Source organism: Leptidea sinapis, chromosome 35 (genome assembly GCF_905404315.1).
Source record: "Leptidea sinapis chromosome 35, ilLepSina1.1, whole genome shotgun sequence".
In the NCBI taxonomy this organism is placed as follows: Eukaryota; Metazoa; Arthropoda; class Insecta; order Lepidoptera; family Pieridae; genus Leptidea; species Leptidea sinapis.
In genome coordinates this window covers 7,781,129-7,798,550 of record NC_066299.1, presented here as the reverse complement: position 1 = coordinate 7,798,550, position 17,422 = coordinate 7,781,129, and positions in this window count along the sequence as shown.

The window sequence follows — 17,422 nt, the reverse complement described above, 5'->3', positions numbered from 1 at the left end:
TGTAATGGTGGTTTTACTGAATCTATTCTAATAAACGCATGAATGTAAGTCTTGATGAACAAATATGTGTTTGTTATTACGATGTGAAGTAGGTGAGTGTGGTTTATTAGCTGCGATATGGGTACGTAATTTATCAACGTAGGTATGATCCAATGAGGTAGATGATGTATGTGTGTTTATGTCGAAGAAATCACTTGGTAGACGAAGGTTATAGCCGTATGTTAGTTCGGCGGCGCTAACGCCTGTGTCCGATCGTAGAACTGCGCGCAGGCCTAATAAAACGGTTGGTAGTTCATTGACCCATGCACAGGTGTTCGTTAACCTTGAACGAAGGGCTGTCTTCAAGCAACGATGAAAGCGATCTACCTTTCCGTTACTCTTTGGGTTATAGCTAGTACTTCGTATCCGTTTAACTCCCAAAGTTTTCATGAGGTTGGTAAACAGAGAGCTTTCGAACTGTCGACCTTGATCATTTGTTAGTTTCGCTGGGCATCCAAATCTTGAGATCCAGTAATTGTATATGATATCTGCAGTTGTCTCGGCTGTAATATTGTCGCTAGGGATTGCCTCAGGCCAACCAGTATGTCTGTCGATCTGATAACAATATCAGATAACGATGTCCTTGAGCAGAGGTAGGTAGAGGTCCAACAATATCTATGTGTATATGCTGAAAACGATCGCTTGCATCAAAACATTGAATTTTGCTGACTGTGTGGTGTTTTATTTTACTTTTCTGACAATTTATACAAGTTTTACTCCACTTCCCGATGTCGATATTCATTGATGGCCAAAAGAATTTATGAGATATTAATTTACGTGATGTTCGTATTCCTGGGTGATTAATATTATGTACACTATTAAAAATTTGTTTGCGGAATTCTGTAGGTATGTAAGGACGTATATGACTTGTTGATGTTTCGCAATATAATTCTAGGTTCGTGTTAGGTACATTTATTTTCTTGAAGGTTAAGTTTGGTTGTTGAATGAGTTGTGTTATGCTGCTGTCTCTCTCTTGTGCGATTGATAATTCGCTGTAGTCGATCGTAGGTGACACTGTTATTGTTTCTATTCGACTTAATGCGTCGGCAATAATATTGTTTTTTCCACTGATGTGTCGAATATCGGTTGTGAATTCACTGATGAATAATAATTGGCGCGTTCGGCGTGGCGTTTCGTTTGCAGTATGTGTTTTATTCATAGCGAATGTGAGGGGTTTGTGGTCTGTGAATATAATTAATTCACGTCCTTCAAACATCTTACGGAAATGTTTCACTGACTTATAGACGGCTGAGAGTTCTCTGTCATACGCTGAGTATTTCTTCTCCGCCTCTGAGAATTTCTTTGAGAAGTAACCGAGTGGTTGCCAATTATTTTCGATGTATTGTTGTAGGACTGCACCTACTGCATTGTCAGACGCATCGCAGAATATTGCGATAGGGGCATCATGTGATGGGTGAGCGAGTAAGGTAGCTTTGGATATACTATTCTTGCACTCTTCGAATGATTGTGAATTCGGCGAGTATCGCGTGGTACGGGGCCTGTAAATCGATACTTCGTATTGTGGGTGAGGTCGTTGACATTATTGGCGTGTTGATTTTTAAATTTGTGACGACATCAATTAATCTTCGATTTTTTAAATCTACGATAAGTTGATGGTGGTTGAGAAAATCGGCACCTAATATTGGTTTCGTGACGTCAGCTACAATAAACTTCCACTTGTATGGTCGACGAAGGTTAAGATCGATTTCTAATGTTTTCTCACCATAAGTTGAAATTGTTGTATTGTTTGCAGCGTACAATTTAAATGGTAGGGGCGTTGCTTTCAGGCCTATTTTGCTTGGTAGGACGGATATATTAGCACCGGTATCTACTAAGATTGACATCTTTGTTTTCTTGTCTGTGACAAAAAGGCGGTATGAAGTGTGAAGGACGCCGGGTTCCGCCGCAGCTAACGTCCGTTCTAGTTTCCCGATGACTCTTTCTTGAAGCTGCAGGGCGTAGTACAACGTCGTGCTTCACTACCAAATCGGCGATGGTAATAGCAGTAAAGTGTTGGTGAGCTATTGAGTGTGCGGGAACGGTGTTGTGCCGAAGTTCTATTGCGAGATGACGAGCGAAATCGGTGGCGATGATAGTGTTGAGATGGCCTTGACTTGAGTTCGGCGACTTCAAGTGATAGTTTTCATATCTCGTTAATAAGGAATTGTGTGAGATCTACCTGATTCGACGTCGATGATTCTGGACCTGATGCTGGTGGCTGGCTGGAGACGGCTGCTACCTCCTGGATTTGCTCCATCATTGTATCAGCAAGCAACGCTAGTTCCTCCAGCGTAGACTTCGCGCTGAATGACTCGCTGACGGCGAGCACGGAGCGGACGTGGGCAGGCAGCAGCTTACTCCACATCATGCGGAGGGTGGAGTCGGTAGCCTTGTCCCTTGCAAGGTTACGCATGCGTCGCAGTAGCTGTGAAGGCTTCTGGTCTCCAAGCTCCATCTCAGCGAGTAGCTTCTGGAACTTGCGGCTGTCGGATTTTTCATAGACCGATATGAGACGTTCCTTGATTGCTGAATATTGTTTGTCTCTCGGTATGTTAAATAGGATGTCGGAGATTTGTTCGATGTCAGCTTGTTTTCTAATTGGACGAGCACCATCTGTGTCAGCTGGGCTTGACTCCTCTTGAGATCATCGGTGGTGGCTTCAAAGCGGTGATACCACAATCGCGGATTTTCCCGCCAAAATGGTGGTATGCGCATCGACAGTGAAATGCTGGAGATTTCTGTCGCGGTGGGCGCTGGGAGTGGCTGAGCCTGGTTTGTGTCTTCCATTTCTTCGTCGGGTTGATATTCCTCGAGCAGAGATTCATCTAACAGGAATTCGTCGTTTCGTCGAGCTGGTGAAGCTGTTCTTCAACAGAATACACGGTTCGGTGTATTCTGTTCTGGCTTCCTTCCGTCGGCGTTCTTGTTCGGGCTTCCTGGCTTCCTTCCGTGGGCGTTCTTGTTCGGGTTCCTTCCGTCGGTGTTCTTGTTCGGGTTCCTTCCGTCGGTGTTCTTGTTCGGGTTCCTTCCTTCGGTGTTCTTGTTCGGGGTCACCACTTTAGAGACTGAGCGTTTCGCGATTAAATAAAACAACTGCTTGACTGTGAGGAATATGTGGAAGATATGATTTATTTAAAAGTTACACGATATATATACAAAATCCTTAAAACCCAATTACAATCGTTACTTAAAAAATATTTACAAGTTTAGAAAATACACACCAATACTAGAGCTTACATTTTAACCAATAGTAAAACGTTTCATTCAATAAGATTTGAGAATAATATTATGTGTTCCATCCCACTCTAAAACTAATGCTATCGCAGTTTGTGTAAACTCGCGTCGAACCTCGATCATACGATGTCAATGAGCATTCCGCACCTACGGCTGTTGCTCATTGATTAAAATTGCATGAATAGCGATCGACCCCCGAGTCCCTTGGAGTTCGATTCAGGCAGTCAACGCGAGCACACGTGCCGCGTTATCTGTCCTCCTTCGAATATTTTTATTACCTGCGTTATCGCACTATCTGCTCAGGCCACCTGGGCTGCTATTGTTATCGCGCGCTATTGTTCGGGACTCTTTGAGTCTCGCACCTGTTACGTTCCTTCGCGGAACGTAGCTTAGTTATTATCTGTGTTAATTACCCGGTTTTATGATCGTGTTAGTTAGCACCTGTGCTGTGTTTCGCGATTCTGCACGCTAATCGTGTGTGTTTGTGAGTTGCAGTTCGTGCCGTGTGTGTCTTCTCCGCGGGGGCCTGCACAGCGTGCATCGGGGTTCCGGCCCAGCCAGTCTACATCCAGCAAAGCTAAGTCTTAGGCTTAGTTATTATTATTAATTTCTTTTAATTTTGCATACTTTATTATTATTAATATTATTTATTAATGTGCATGTGTACAACTTAACTATAGTTGTCCACTTAATTATTATATTCCCCCTCTGCCTGACTCGGGCAGCGGGGGTTGTTGCCCGCTCACCTAGTTAATAAATATGACAACCATGGCTTCACCAATGGTTGCCGACGAGGGCCTTCTAAGCGCCCTACTAGATAGGTTATTCACGGAGAAGATCGCTCCGCTAATTAAGGAAACAATAGATGAGACAGTGGATCCGGCTTTTAGAGCGAAATCCAAAAAATATAACTCGTCATCTGACGTTTCGGGTTTCGACGGGGAATCCGAAATGGAACTAGGTAATGACTCCGACGCAAGCTCCGTAGCTTCGGTCAAACCAAGGAAAGTGATCACCCGATCAGCCCGTCCGCCTGTCCTTCAGGCGTACTAAGACGCGCAGGCGACCCCTAAGGTCCCCGCGGTCAGTCCTGACCGCACGGAAGCCCCTCAGGCTTCCAGTGCTTCACCGGCCCAGCCGGAAACCGCTCTACCGTCGAGAGCGGAGAGTGTCGCGTCGGATGCTGACGGCTTCATCACCGTCAGTCGCAAGAAGAAGCGCGGTCGTGAATCGCCTTCTCTTGATGGCACACCCGCCAAGAAAGCCGCGGCCACGACTGGCTCCACTCCCGCGTCCGCGTCCGCGCCCGCTAAAGCCCGCGTACCGCCTCCGACCAAGCGCCCGCCTCCTATTTTTATAGGAGACCGAGGCTGCTGGTTGGTTATCAAAAATAGGATCCCGAAGACGCTCTCCTTCCAGGCGAGGGCGTACCAATCTCTCATCAAATTAGAGACCAAAGAGGTAGCGGACCACCGCGCCTTGACATATCTTCTTAGAGAGCTGAGTGTGGGTTTCCACACGTACGCCCTGCCTGAGGAGAAGCGTCTGAGGGTCGTTATTAGGAACGTCCCCAGAGAGTTAGACGAGGCCGACACTCTGTCGGACCTCAAAGAGCAGGGTTACCCTGCACACGAGGTGCACCGTATGCGCGGAACCACCAACAAACAACCATTTAACATGGTTCTCGTCGTCCTCGACCTCACGGAAGAGGGAAAGGAAATTTTTAATATAAAATCGGTTTGCTCCCTTCAGGGCATCCGGGCCGAAGCTCCTCGCAACCGCGGGGGGCCTGGTCAGTGTCATAGATGCCAGTTATACGGGCACTCGGCACGCAACTGCGAACACACCCCGAGGTGTGTGAAGTGCCTCGGCAAACACGGCACGCCGGAGTGCCCTCGACCTGCGCAATGCGCGGAGCCCCCGGCCTGCGTCTTGTGCGGGGAGAAGGGGCACCCCGCGATCTATCGCGGGTGTCCCAAGGCACCCAAACACAAGCGTCACCCAGGGCGCCGCCAGCCGCAAGGCAGAGCAGAGAAGGTGGAGTTCACTCCGACCTTCAAACCTGCGCCGCCTCCGAAGGTAAACGCCTGGGCGAGGTCTCCTCCGGCTGCCAACGCTGCCACAGAGGCCACTCTGCCGGCCCCCGCGCCCCTCCGGCCACCGCTAGCGTCCCGCCCGGCGGCGTCGGTCCCGCGACCGAGGCCACCGGCGCCCGCGTCCGCGGCAACAGGTAACCAAGGCGGCAGCGCCTTTGCCTTCATGTTCGAACTGTCAGAGCTGTTCGACATAGATGAAATCACAGCCCTGGCCAGCAGGCTCGAGGCTGTCCGGGATGACCCGCCGTCGCTCCTGCAAGTTATGGCAGACAACGCCAAAATATTCCGTGCCCTCACCGATATAGGGTGAAAGTATAAAAACATTCGCGATGCCTAATTACGTAAGCGGACGGGTTAAGCCACATACGCTCCGTATTTTAACGCCCAAGGCCTTAAGCCTCAACTAGACTTGGTGAAGGAGTTCGCTCACGAACATCAATTAGACCTATTTTTAGTGCAAGAGACATTTCTAAAACGCGGATCGCGTATACGTGATACGCGATCCGCGTATCGCTAATTATAACTTAGTCAGGAATGATCGCACCACCCGTATGGGCGGCACCCTCATTTATTTTAAAAGGTCTCTACACTGTATACCTATAGATCCTCCGGTCCTCACTAACATCGAGGCCTCTGCCATCCGGGTCAGTATGGCGAATCACCAGCCGATCACTGTTATTTCAGCTTATCTTCCGCCGAACAAACAAATATTAGACACAGATATTATAGCATTACTCGGCCACGGAGCCGCAGTCATAGTGGGCGGCGATCTTAACGCCAAACACTCCAGCTGGAACAGTAGAGCCACAAATAGAAACGGAATTTTATTAGATTCTCTCACAGACACGCTGAGCACCCGACGAACCAACACGTTATCCGGATAACGTCGCGCACCGACCCGACATTCTAGACGTTGCGTTACTTAAAAATGTAACGCTCAATGTAAATTCAATCAAGGTTTTTCACGAATTAGAGTCAGACCACCGGCCCGTCGTCCTAAATCTAGGCCCATCGGTTAACTTTCAACCACCGACGAAAACAGTGATCAACTGGCAACGGCTGGAAAAGGATCTCGAGTCTATCAAGTCCGATGACCTTGACCTTATACCGGACGTCATCGACTCGGTCGACACGGCTCACAGTGCTATCTCTCATGTGACGTCACATATACAGAATAGGATCAAGGCCTGCTCCAGGCAGGTTCCGACGATGCAACTGCATCGCCTAAACCTGCCTCCAGAGGCCAGGAACCTACTCACACAGAAGCACAGAGCCACTAGACTTTACGATAGGTATCCGTCGGTCGAGAATAGGCGCCACCTCCGCTACCTACAGCGGGTGGTACGGGAACGTATCGCGGAACTCCGCGGCGAACGTTGGGACCGCTTGCTCGGCAACCTTAAGCCATCACACGTGGCTTTCTGGAAGCTGCCTCGCGCGTTCAAACAGGAGCCGCCCACTGTCATGCCTCCTTTGGACAGACCGGGACTGCAGCCGGCGCTCGATGACGATGAGAAGGCTGAATGCCTCGCCGATAGTCTCGAGAGTCAGTGCTCTCCAAATGAAGCAGCCGACCCGACACACGTTGACGAAGTTGATCGTGAAGTTGAACGTCGCTCCGCTCTGAGCCCTTCAGGCGATGTAATAAAACCCACCTCTTACGAAGAGGTGAAGCTAATCATTAAGGAGCTTCACTCCAAGAAGGCCCCGGGGCCCGACACTATAAACAATAGGGTTCTTAAAATCCTACCCTCGACTCTTATTACTTTATTGGTTACAATTTTTAATATTCTATTGTCTAATAGCGCGTTCCCCGAACAATGGAAAGATTCCATTGTTATCGGTATCCCAAAACCCAATAAACCTAACGCTAATCCGAGTAGCTATAGGCCTATTAGCTTAATTAACTCGATCGGGAAACTTTACGAAAGATTAATCCTCGCGCGTCTTAATCATTACATCGCGGAGCTCAACCTGATACCCGACATACAGTTCGGATTCAGAACCACTCACTCGTGTCCCCAGCAGGCTCACCGACTCACCGAGTACATTCTCGTACGGCGTCAACTTCACGCTACCACGGCAGCCGTGTTTTTCGATGTCGCGAAGGCATTCGACAAGGTATGGCACAACGGCTTAGTATTCAAGCTGTATCAACTGGGAGTGCCAGACAGGCTCGTGCGCATCATTCGAGCCTACCTTACTGACCGCTCCTTCCGATATCTAGTAGAGGGCACCCTATCCTCACCCAGACCCATCAGGTCTGGCGTGCCACAGGGTTCGGTCCTCTCTCCCACTCTTTTCTCGCTCTTCACGAGCGACATTCCCAAGTTTCCGAGTGTCCAGTTCGCTCAGTACGCTGACGACACGGCACTCTACTTTGGCTCCAACCGCTCAACCTTGAGCAACAACATTAAAGTGCTTCAAGCCGCCGTCGATGAACTAGGCAACTGGTTCAGAAAATGGCGGATTGAAGTGAACCCCACCAAGAGTGCAGCGGTACTCTTCGGTAACGCGAATAGCATCCGTGCTAAAAAACAACCGACCGACGTTATTAAACTGTCTGAAACACCCATACCGTGGGTGAAGGATTACAAATACTTAGGAGTCACGTTCAACAGCAATATGAACTTCAAGAAACATATTGATACGGTATGCAATAGAGCCCGATTTGTCCTCAGTCGCCTTTATCCACTTGTGTGTGGGCGAAGCAAACTTCTGCTCAAACACAAAGTGACGCTGTACAAAACCACCGTACGGCCCATACTGTCATACGCAAGCGTCGTTTTCGCGCACACCCGACCGAGCTACTTACGTCGTTTGCAAGTAGTTCAAAATAAATTCACGCGCATGACAACCGGAGCCCCGTGGTTCATCCGAAACGTTGACCTTCACCGCGACCTAGAGCTTCCGACGATAGCTCAACACTTTAAAGAGATCTCGCGACGCTTCTTTGACAAGGCGCCTAACCATCCCAACATCTTGGTTAGGAAGGCATGCGGATACACCCCCCTTCACCATAGTCTCAACCCAATAAGACGTCCCAGACACGTAACGGTAGACCCGGATGACGACATCACCATCGCGAACGCGACACCCACACAAACACCGACACAGACACGCACACACCGCCTTCGCAGGCGTAGGCGCGGTCAACCACCGCAAACCACTGGCACTCGTCACTCTGACGATGGTCAGCGGCCCGCACCCTAGATACACCACACATTTTTGATACCCGACGAGACGCTAGTCCTCGTCCTGTAATCGTTTCACTACACTCACTCACACACGGACTGACTGACGGACTGACATACACCACTTACACAATCACAAACACACTCCACAAACAGACACAAACATACATGCACACTAACATTTACACTACTTACATACATACAAACAAACATACACACAATCATAAACACATACATACACACTTACATACATTACACAAAACATCACCACACTCGCGGACACTCGAGTCCGTAACAGTATTTCCTCCTCTCAAAAAAAAAAAAAAAAACCCCGAGTCCCGACGCTTCATTCGAGGATGCTCGGCCTTGCTGTGCGGTTGTGTAACGCGGAGCATATGACTGATCACGTGAGTATATCTGCGATCGTCGAGAGAAAGTACGATGCTTGAAACTTCACTGAGATGACTAAACTGGTGATCTGTATGATTCTATGAGTTGATGTACAGCATTATGAAATGGTTCTTATCAGAGCTAATATTACGTTATATAAAATAAAATGTTCTTGTCAGAGCTAATATTACGTTATATAAAATAAAATGTTCTTGTCAGAACGAATCTTTCGGCATACGCTTATTACAGTTATTATGCACGATTACTATTTCTACGATCTATAATGCTACGTTACAAGTTAGGTATTAGACATTTGTATTAATTGATATTATTGGTTGTAGGTACAGCTACACAAGCTTCGTATTTTGTTGTACGCTTCTTTAGGTCCGAAGTCGGGAATTTCCATCGCTTCACTCAGTTTCAATAGGGCCGCATTTCTCAAATGTTTGTTTTTAAATCCTGCGCACTTTACATTTTAAAGACATTCATACTTTATGTATTCTTGTACGAATTTTAAAATATGTTGTTCCGTCCACTTCATTTTCGCTTTGAACTTGACACTGCGCACTTAACACACACGTGTTTACACACTGATTAGTACAGGTGAACTGCGAGAGAGGGGAGTGGAACAGTACAAGGGGGGTCACTTAACAGTAAAAGTAGACCTTGATTCTATTCACTCGCACTAATCAATAAGCACTAATCGCACTTAACACTAATCACTTAACGCTTCCGTTCACACCTTGATAACTAAACACCTGCACTAATCACCTGCAGTGTTAACTTAACAAAGTGTAAGCCGGGTATTAGAATATTGATACTACAAAGTACAATCCTGTCAAGTAGGTATCCGAATAAGTCAGGTTTTTTTTCGTCCAGTATTAGATTAAGCAAAGACTTCAAGCCCATACAGCCATATCTTGCGCGTTGTTTATCTTGTAAAGGCTTCCTACATCAAGTCTTTCGATAGAGTCTGGCTAGTGAAAGCTGAACTATGCCATTTATAGTAATGGCAATAATAAATAAAATATCATTATGACAGTGTCAATCCATCTGTCGTGTTGTGCTGTCACACCGGAGTTTGTTTACATAGAATTTCTTGAATATTTCGAACATGGGTAAAACGAAAAAAATGTGGAGTGCGGCGAGTGTTATCTAATATGTTGATACTTGAGTAGTGTTCATAAGTATAGTTCACTTTGTAGTGAACTAAACTAATGAATATTATATTGTATTTCAGATAATCTTGACGACAGTTGCGATCAAAAAAAACAACTAATATAACTAGACGAAACATACATTTCAGCCGCTCAAATGGAAACAGTCATAAAAGATGCTTTTGAAAGTATAACAATTTCAATGTTCTGGACATTGAAAGACAATGACAGAGCATAGTCTTCATGTTGAAATTCAGAACAAAACGAGATTTGGAATACTAGAAGAGCTAGAATCATTGATCATAAGTGTGCAGGATGATAGTTCCAGTAGAAGTTCAGATAGAAAGAACTCATGTCTCAATAATATGTGTACTTACTTACTATTAAATCAAATCAAACCAAAATCACTTTATTCATGTAGGTCATGTTAATGACACTTATGAATGTCAAAAAAAATTTTTTCTTATTGAATCTACCCAATGATATTTAAAAGTATAGATAGGTTACCTAGATTCAGTGTTTGTAATTGATACACAAACGCACACATGAATAATTTAACATTGCAATAGCACACTACATTACGATTACACGTCAAAGAAGGATAGTAAATTCAATTATCGCAAGTGAAAAAGAGATTATGTATAATTTGCTAATTGCTTCGTATTTGCATAGCAAAAACACAGAATCATTCACCGGATATGATTTTTTAACGTACACCGTGATTTATGCCTAAAATACGATTCATTCATGAGTTCATGTAATAAAAGTTATAAAGTAGTAAAACTACATTTAAATTAGGTAAATTAGGTGTTATTGATTAAAAAATAAAAATTTCATATTGATTATAATATATAGCCATATTAATGATTTAAATTATTTGTACATAAAATAATAAAAAACATATAGACATATCAAAACAAAACCGAAATGTACTAACTATAAGGGTTCCATTTTTACAATTTTACTAACGAAGGCTCCCAAAAAGTTTTAAGTTTACAATTATTATTTCTTGTATATTATATTATTTATAAATGTATTTTTGTTGAGAGTTTATTACAATAAGATAATGGGAGAAACAGAAAATGATCCATTGATTCTTCTGCAGTTAGCAAGGGAATACCGAAAGGGCAGTGTTACTGAAAAAACTCCTACGCAAGCAGATAGCATTTACTGTCTACGTCCGCTACCTACCCTAAAATTTGTTTTTGTAGTTTGATAGTTCAACTATACGCACTTGTTTATTAAAAAATATTAAATTTCGTATTACATTCACTGCAACAACGCCTTTTTTACATCATTTCCTAAATTATCCTAAAATATACTACTTCGATCATCCCGCAACAGACAGGGTAGTTGCGATACATTCGGAGTATGATCGTATCGTTCCAAATGTGTCCAAGATTAAGTACTAATAAAATATCAAATAGCCTGCTATTACTAATCTTATTCTATACCACCTTTATTATAAGACTTTGAAAGCCAGAACTTATTATAATTATCATAATATTATTTAAGAAAGACGCTCACTTAATAACAAGAAAACTCAAGTTCCGCAATCAAGCGGTTACGAACGCTATGTATTCTGCCTACGATTTCACTTTTGGTTGATTACTCTATGACACATACTATTTGTCCTTGTCGCGCTGCAGTTGACATCACAATCTCTATCTTGCTCGAACCACCACGTTAATAATTCGAGATTTATTTTTAAATAAGAAATAAAATCGTGATCAAATACAAATACGACGTTCTTTTATATACTTTCGTATGGTATGAAATACCTTCACTCTTATATATCTTGCAAACATAGTTTTTACATTTTCTTAACACACAGGTTGGCATTTTAGATTATTATTGTCACGCCACGAAAACGTTCCGATTAGCTCGCTGCAATTAGCCCACTAAATGAAATTACGACAATTGTTTGAATTTGTCTGCAACAATTTGGGCGCGCTAGTGCGATATCTACCTCTTTATTGTATATAATATCATTGAATCTACAGGTAATTCGTAAAGGCTTGAGCTAATGAGAAGATGTAGCAAGAAACTCATTGCCCTCTTTTATAATTAGGTAATAATTGACTGTATAAAATTTAAAAGTCATTAGCTGCATAATAACCGGCAAGGTATTATAAAAAAAATAGCAAAAGTATCAAAATTATTTATTCCTACTTTAGTAGGTAAAACCATATGAAGTGTTTTTGAATTTGCCGCGTTTTGCCAGGTTCAGCATTCGTTAGCCAGACAAACTATTGCTTTTCAAAATACTCTCCTTTACGTTTTAAACATTTCATCAAATCTTTGATTTTGGGGAAAATACAGAAATCATAGGGTGCTAGGTCGGGTCTATGTGCAGGATGGGTGACGAGTTGTACTTTTTCGGAAGCCAAAAATTACTTAGTTTTATTGGCCGTGTGTGAAGAAGCGTTGTCACGATGTAGGAGGTCGTGGCTTTTTGGTCGTCTTTCACGAACTTCTTTAATACCATGGGTAAACAAATGGTAGAATACCACTCGGCATTAACACTCTTTTGATCTTCAAGGGGAATTGTGCGGATGGGATCCGTAGCTTAGAAAAATTTGATCATTTTTTTACCAACGTTTCTCGCCTGCCTCACTTTTGTTGGCCTGCTTAGGTTGCTGTTTTCTTCGGGTTCAAAACAATAAATCCATGTTTCGTCTCCTGTGACAATGTCATAAACAGCATTAGAATGTCCGTGGTCGTACTTCATTAGCATCTGTGAGCACTTTAGAATAATGACACTATAGAAGTAGTAGTGTTAGGTGTGATATTAAAATTATGAATAAAATTACCCCTGACGGAATTATATCTTACGACACAAAATCACATACTCAACAGATGATTGGGAATGTAAATGAAGTAAACACAATAATGAAAAGCATGTACTGATAATTATATATTTATTAAAGGACCATAACATAACAAAAGATAAATGATGTTATGTATGATTGAAATTTCTTTATTCATTTAGGTACAATTTGTACGCTTATGAAAAGTTAAAGTCAAGTTTGATGCCATATTGGCTCAAAAGAGAGAGATCTACTAAGAGATTACATAAGTAATTTCAATAATATTATGTGAAAACTACGGTCAGAACTCTAATAATGATCACGAAATATATTTTGTCTTATTTTTTATTTCTATTCACATGTATTTAATTTATTTCTTAAATCTAAGTTTTTTTTAATATGTATTAAAAATTATTTAGTATTTCATTTATCTTATATAAAATATATTTTTTTATAATAAAAACAAAATGCATCGACGTACTTTAAAAAGATCCACAATAGCTTAACAAATGATCATCAAAAATGTTCAAGCAGCCGTGGCGTTGTATAGGTTTACGTATACATTAACATATACAGATAACATTTCATTGATATAATTTGACATTATAAGTTCACGATATATGATTGCTTTTTGCCTAAACGCTTCAAACATATCAGTTAGCTAGAAATTAGATCGGCTCCTAGCCAGTACCGACTTACGTAGTAGCTACGGACCGTCCATTAAAACATTCATTTAAAATACCACCTTACTTGGTGGCAGTAATGTTCAAAGTCTATTTATTGTATACCTTTATAAGAACCTCATTGTTACTGAACACTTTGTCATTGAGTGTCGTTGTATTTCAAGGGCTGTCAAAACAACTGAACCAAAATTCTACCTAATGGACTATGCGTCTGCTAGGCAGAGTTTTGCTGCAGACAATTACTAGCGTGATTGTTGTTTATTGTACGTCTATGACAAAATATTATGAAATTTAAACTTAGAGAGCTGCCGGCAGCGCTGCAGTAAAGGCTATCTAAAGATAAAATAATTTAATGCCAGCGAGAATTCTTAATAACTACGAATGTACAAGTGATAGGATCACTGTGATAATAAAAATTATATTATTGTAAGCAAAAATAAAGCACTCGCATGAATAAATTCTAACGGAGCAGTATCATCAACGAACCATTTGTTTTTATCTTTTCTGACTACTTGTGTCGCACAAAAGTGGACTGAACAAATTCTTGCATATTTACTTGGTACCCATAAATCAGTTCATCCTGTTGCATTGATCCATTGTATTTAATTTTTGGATCTAATGGAAACCTGAAATAGAATATTTTTATTTATTATTTTATTACACATAATTATCTTGCCCTTTATTTCATTATCAATAATAGGAACACATCCAAATGTCTTTCTAATTTCCTTACTCCATACAAATATTGTTGTATATAAACACTAATAATAAATACCTGCTGTATGCTACTTTAATAAAATTGTCAAAAAAAACATCATTTGAACAAAAACCCTATAACATGGGTAAAACTATGGCACTATGTTATGGCCACATTCTCGTTGTCACTGATTTATGTTATGTTTATTTTGATTACGGTAAATTTACTGCAAATAGGTGACTATGGATAAAAAATCAATACTTTTGGAAATAATATTTCATATAAAATATATTTAAGTCGAGCTTGTTGCACATTATATTTAAAATGTTAGGTGAAGAGTAATCCTTACGCGTGGAAGCGAATTCCTGAATTTTTTATATTAACTACAGCTTTGACAGCCATACACAATATACCCAACCATATTGTTAAGTTTTATAACTATATAGAAATACCTTATACCACACCAAATATGTTTCAAAACAATAAAATTACAAAAATACTATTCGCCAACCGATGACATGACAGATATTGGTTTATTTGTCTCTAAAGTTGACTTTTGGCAAATGGGTTACGCGATAGAGATGCAAGATGAATAGCTTTGTCCCGTTCTATCTTTAGTTGTATATCGCTTGTCCTTTCTATTTGTAACGAAGTACGAGTAACCGACGCTAGTTCTGTATTTAATATTGTAAGGTGAGCGTGGAATGTTCCACGCGAGCCCACTTCTGCTCCGTTGTCAGTTCATGACTGATCAAACGACAACAAAGTTTCTGAACTTTCAATTCTTCGTGTTAAATTTTTCTGAATTTGGCTCATACCAATCCCCAATGGTCCTCGAATTGTCTTATAGGTAATCCGCTGGTTTTCTTCAATTAGCCGCTTAACAGTAGCCACGTTATTTTCGTTGATGGCAGTTGAAGGCCGCCCTTCACGAAATTCGTCATGTGACCGGACCACTCTCAAATTCAGCAAACCATCGCGTCACGGTGCTGAACCAAGATACTTCTCTCCCAAAAGCATTGCAAAATTTAAGGGACCGATAAGAAAAAGACGAGTTGGAAGTCCCAAGAGACGTTGGGTCGATGACATACTAGCTACAACGCGAAAGGAATGCATTTGAACAGACCAGTAGTACTAACATGCGCAGCACGAGCAAATTCTCTCTACCCATTTTCCCGTCGTATGTCTACGTCTATTGAATCTAACACCAAAGAGAATTTAAACACTACGTTCAAGAGACGGCAGTGCCATACAAAATAATGAGAAATGTCGCTTGTATTGTATTGTACTAAATCTTGATACCAACATAATCAACTAATGACGTAATACCAGAGCTTCCAATATAATAAATTTATAGGGTTGGAATCAATCCATAATTTTAATCGATAATTAAGTAATAGTATGTATATTTATAAATTAATTTAAATAATATCTAATTTTAAGGTTCTCTTACTAGTTTAAACTAAGGGATACGTTTTAGTTATCTCAAAGAAAAAAACAATTAACATTGTTGTAGTTTCGGTTAGGACAGTCTTTAAATAAATAAATAAATAAATTCTTTATTTTGCTAGAAAACATGTAACAATGGGTGTAAGTAGTTTTAATGTATCAATGTTATCGGCCATTTCTGGCATGCAAAATTATTATTAACAAAATTCTAGTTATTATTATAATTGATTAACAAACTCTATATTTTAAGCACTTAGGTTAATTTAAATTATAATTATTATTTTTAAATGTCATTACTTAAAGACTAGAATTAATATATATTTTAAAGCCAATTTAATTTAACCTAATGTGTCAACATTTCATTTATGGAATAAAAACATTTATCTATAAGCCATGTAAAAAGATCCTTTTTAAATCGTTGGACGGGTAATACGCGTAAGCTTGGAGGGAGTTTATTAAATATTTTTATACACATGACATAGCTACATTTTCCGTAGGATGCATTATGAAATTTGTGTGCAATCACCAGTCTGTCACCGTTTCTTGTATTTCTCGGATAAATATCTCTTGCTTTTGTAAATAAATGGTCATGTTGTTTGACAAAGATACATATTTCGTATATATACATACAGGGAAATGGAAGAATACGTAATTCTTTAAACAGTGGTTCACACGAATCTAAGTAAAAAGCTCCTGTCATAGCTCTTAAGCATCTCTTTTGGGCTATGGAAGCCCTATTAGCCTCGCTAGAGTTTCCCCACAAGATTAGTCCATATCGAAGTACTGATGCGACATAACCATGATAAGCTGCCAGGACTGTACTTTGTAAAGCCGTTTTACGCAATCTATATAACACATAAACGTATCTATCAATTTTTTGGCATACCATGTCTACATGCTCTTTCCATTTTAGATTTTTATCTAGAAGTACTCCTAAAAATTTAACATGCAAAGCTTCTTCTATTTGGGTATTTGTATAATTTATCTTAAGGCTATAGTTATTAGAGCGGTTACTTAAACTAAATTGCATAAATGAGGTTTTTTTAATATTAACTTGAAGATTATTATCCTCTAGCCAATTTACCACTGTATTAATTTCATTATTAATTTCACTTTCATAAATATCAATCTCATTTTTATTATTACATGTCATAATTATTGATATATCATCGGCAAATAAATAACAGTCATTTTTTGTCACACTAGGCAGGTCATTAATATAAATTAAAAATAATAATGGTCCAAGGATGCTTCCTTGCGGAACACCAAATCTATTTAATTTAAAGTTTGATTGTTGGGCAATTATGGTAGCCTTTTCGTTGATAGAATTGATCTCCACACATTGCTTACGGTCTTTTAAGTAGGACTTCATCCAGTTAAGAGCTGGTCCTCTAACGCCATTTTGCTCCAACTTATCCAACAAGATGGTGTGTGATACGAAGTCAAAAGCCTTGCTCATATCAAAAAATATTACACACGTTGGTTTTTTTCAATCTATATTTTCTGCTATTTTGTTAACCAGTTTAAATGCAGCTAATGTTGTCGACTTGTTTTTTTGAAAGCCAAATTGTTGCTTGTTTATTATATTATTTTTTGTAAAAAAAATGTTAAACGGACATACATTGCTTTCTCAAAGACTTTTGAAAAAATAGATACGAGTGCAATTGGGCGGT